The sequence below is a fragment of the Dermacentor albipictus genome, chromosome 3 (genome assembly GCF_038994185.2).
Source record: "Dermacentor albipictus isolate Rhodes 1998 colony chromosome 3, USDA_Dalb.pri_finalv2, whole genome shotgun sequence".
Lineage (NCBI taxonomy): Eukaryota > Metazoa > Arthropoda > Arachnida > Ixodida > Ixodidae > Dermacentor > Dermacentor albipictus.
The window spans coordinates 29,557,388-29,561,978 of NC_091823.1; positions in this window are offsets into that span (position 1 = coordinate 29,557,388).

The following is a 4,591-nucleotide window of genomic DNA, read 5'->3' on the forward strand; positions in this document are numbered from 1 at the left end:
TTTCTATAGCAATTCATGAGACGCAAAGTAAAACATTTGCGTTGCAAGAGCTATTTCTCGTGGTTCTCGTTTGCAGTTTTCTTTGTGTGTGTTAATGACTCAGGGATTCTAAAAGAGAATCTAACTTTTGTCGCATTTATGTGAATGTGACGCTATCGTGCATCGCATTTTCTTACGCATCATTATCATTATCGTCATCATGCGATGAGCCACCGTTTACATACCATCAACCTTCGTGCGTCCGGAACCAGCTTGCGCCTTTCTTCAGAGAAAACGTTGCGCCTGCGAATGGAATAGAGCTAGCGCCGGGCTTCCCGCTTTCGCTTTCTCCTCGATGCGATGGGCTGTCGGCGAAGTTTCTCTAAGTGCCCGCCGCGGAAACTTAAAAGGCAACTCCGTCGTTTTTTTTTTTTAACCCTATTAGGACGTTGTCATCTTCAAATGACACTGACAGCCCTACCACCGGTATGGTGGTTCATTTTGCTTAGAAATTCAACAAAAATATTAAATAACCAGAAACGAGTTGCCAAAACCGAAACGAGTAGCCGTTTCGTGTGAGGTCTACGATGAGTCGATGGCCACGATGTCTTCTGACAGCACGGAGAGCTTTTCCTGCTCTTCCGAAGTAGACAGCGGTGATTTCAGCGACGAATTGAGCGACGATATCACCGTTGAAGGATGGCCATTTCCTTTTGACCAGTCGCCGCTGCGTGAGGCAGCTGACGAACCCCAAGCTCAACGCATTGTGCTGGGGTAAGACGAAGAGAAGAACCACTCATCACGTCTGTCAAAATGATAATTGTCGGCCGTTGTCTCGTATAAAGTTTCATTATTTCTGGGCGAAGTGGCAGTGTAGACTCTGACGTCCCTAGCACAGGGTGGCCAGTAAGAAGTCATACATTCGTGCACATTACTGAACTAATTGAATTTCTCAAAGTAAGTTGCGCGAGAAAAATCGTAAAGTACGACTTATACACACAACCTGGAGACATGATAGCGTCGGAATGTAATTTCAATATACGACAAGGCATAATTCTGTTACGCGGAAACTCAACCACAAACCCCTTTTCCAGCGTGTCTACCGTTCATAGAGCAGCGTACCCGGATCCTTGCAACACCTCCAGATGGCGCTCGCCTCCACGCATCCGTGGCCCACGCAAGAGGCCGCGTTTCTACCTGAAAGCTCGCATTCGTGCATAGCGTTCGCCGCCAACGTTTCCCGGCAAACATTACGGTTACATAAGCTGCAGTTGCCGGGAAGCGTGAGCAGCAGTCAGGGATCTTTGAATGCCAGCGCGTTCCACTCGAAGCTTAAATGTCCTCCAAATCTTTTCATGCGGCGGGTTAACTGCTGCTGTAAACGACTGCCACGTTCATGCTCGCGAATCCTATACCTGTAAGTCGCTTTCAACGTTTCATTCGGTTTGTTGCTGCTGCGGGCAGTCTCATGTGTTGGGAGGGGGTGTTACCATACTTCGGGGTTCATTTATGATGTAATAGAGGCCTTGATTGGCAGCCTAGGGAGTTTATAGGCTTTTACCGTTGTTGTCTATTTGTTAAAGTGTTTTTCGGGGTGGTGCACAAAGTTCGCGCATTTCAGTGATGGTGTAACGTGCCCAGCAAGTTCGGCGTCCCTAACTGTCGCGGTAATCACAGCCCGGAATGCCAAGGTGCGCTTGTTCCTGTTTTATCTCGGCGATGAGCTATGGCAAAAGCGGATACGTTAAATGCGACGATAGAATATCTGCCCTCCACAGCACTCTAGGCTGAGTGTTTTCTCGGTGTCCGCCGCCTTGAGCTGCGTGATGTAAGTTACTTGGACCATGGACTATAGTGCCCACAATTTGTGCCATGTTATGAGGGCGCCTTTAACATTCTTGCGAGTCATTGCGGTCTCCAGGAGGTACCTTATTAGTTTTGTATGATGTCTCTTGTGGTAGGTTTTGTGTATGTTGTAAGACTGAGGTGGGGCCCTGTAGTGTGTACCTGAGCATATAATTTCATTTACCATCGCGTTCCTCTAGAGTAGCGTGATAGGCGTGTCGCAAGGCAAACTTCTCCATTTTTAATCGAAGAGTGTTTTCCGCTGTCTTTAATTTAGTTGATATAAAGCGATAATTTTTCTAAATTGTAATTTTGCAGACGGGTAATAACTGGAAGTTACAGGGATGTATAAAGGGCAAAAGATGCCTGCGTCATGTTCCCTTTTGGTTGGTTTAGTGGTTGGTTAATGAGATGCCCTAACGGTTGTCATAACGGTTTTGTAAACTTCATGCTTCAATTTCTTTTTAGCTGACCAATTTTCAGAATTCTTTCAAAAACCTTTGAGGCACTAAATTAAAATTATGTTCTTGCATTTAACTTTCTCTCTCAACCGCAACGTATTTCACTCATATCGATCCAGCGGTTGTCTCAGAAAAACATTTCTACGTTTCTCGTGCATTTGAATAGGAAAATTGGAGTTGACCCCGAGCTAAAGTTTCCTCTTCAGACACTATATATATCCAATGTAATATAAAAGCTCCTCTTGCTGCGAATAGGCGAAACAAGTTTTGCATAAGTCAGCAAGCTGGAGTCAGCTTCATTAAAAAAAAAATGATCTACCAGAAAGTCGATGACATGTTCGCACGATTACATGTTTGTATCCTTTCATGTTGGTGTGAATATGTGATGTTTCATCAAGACATGTTCTTGTTTCTATTAGGCGTATTGCACGCACTACCACCGCGCATTGTTTGCGCTTTTCCACGCATCAATGAAGAATGTCGCGAGGAGCCTGTTAAAAACTCGCTTGTTTATTTAGAGGCTTGACCATGCAGGAAGACTTGCTCATAATTGATGCCGCACGTGCCATTTTCAGGGATAAAATGTCAGGTGTCTGTTCTTCAATTGGCGGTACGCTTCGAAACAGTCGACAGGTCGAACATGTCTCGCATGAACCCACCGGTACGCCGCAAAACTTTTTTTTAATCCATATTTTCACATTTTAAAGGCAGCCGGTGTTCTCTGCCTTAAATGACGGTAACACTTACCCGGGTTTGGCCTAACGTTGGTCATATATCAATGTAATGTTTACAGGGCGAACCATATGTACAGCTAGCGGCGCTGCACGTGTCATGTGACAGCCTGTGCATACAACATGGCGCCCGCTGCGAATGGTAAGTAGTGTATATATGGTCCCTGTAAATTTTAGTAACGTCGTTGCTATCTAGCACTGGCGGATAACGCCAGACCATCCCATCCAGCACGGCTGCTACCATTATTTGAGGTCAAACTCGCTGGTTACGTATGCAAATAATGTACGTCTTAATAAGCATTAGCTTGTTTATATAATGTTTGCCGGTCTGGCGTCCAGGAACACAGCCGTTTCGCCGAGCCGACCTGACAAAGGCCCAAGACTCCAGTGCTTCGATTCGCTTAAAGCAGTCGTTAAACGCATGCCTGGCGCCTTCTGTCCGCAATAGCAAGTTGCACTTAGAATTCGCTCTAGTTTGTGAAGTGAAGCATCCTGTCTGAGGCACCTCGTGTGTCACATGTGTCTCCGAGAGGTGCATGCTGAAATGAATGCACTGAGTGTGCCATCATTCACCGAACGCATGCTATGTGACGTCACAATTAGCCCGCCTTCACGAAGGCGCGCCGTGCCTTGATTCCTCAGCACGCAGCCTCCGAATAGGTGCTTCATGAACATGATGATGATGATGATGACTGTGGTCATTCCTCCTTTGTATCGGGTGAGCAGGTACAGCGTTCAGCGATTGAAATGTGATACCCGAAGTGGCGGCTGCCGTCACTTTCTTGCGCCACCGGTGAGCGCTTGGTCACCGTTGTAGAACCAGCTGCAGTCACAATGCGTCACAAAGGCTAATGCTTTTATTGTGCAGCATGATGCATCAGGTCGGTGACCCAACGCCCACGGAGGGCGCAAACAGCGCCGGCAGACATGCATTTCGAGTAAGGAGTTTCATTGCTGCCGATGACGAAGACGACGACGACGACGACGATGATGATGATGATGATGATGATGATTTATTGGCAGCTCCTTTAAAACTTGGCGGTGACAAAGAGTCGCCTAACCACCTTGAGTTAATCAGGTATGCTATCGAGTGGTTGTGCACCTATAGCATGATCAGGCCCATCGCGTCCTACTAACCTTTCGAGAGTTAACTAGCTTAGGTTCCCGTTTGTAGTGCGAACATTCAACATTCTAAAGTGGCGTGACCTTCAGACCGGCCGTACTGTGTGTGATCTGTACTGTGTTCTAACGCTTCTTCCTTTGAAGATGGGAGGTGGCGGGTTCAAACACCTTGTAGTGTATATTGTGAACCGACTACCGGTGAAACCGTGATTGCGTGCAGCTGTACTTGGCGTCTCATCGTGGAGCGCACAATTAGACGCATAGCGAACTAGCCATGGATGTGATTGATAATTGTGGAGGCTGTTCGACGCGGCGTCGCTTTAATTCCGGCTGCATAGTCGAAACTGGGCAGAACAATGCGCGTAGTGTACTGTGTTCTACTTTAGTCTTTAGATTTGTCCTGTTGCTCTTCCTTTCCTCTCTCCTCCTCTCCTTCTTATCTTCCATTTCTGT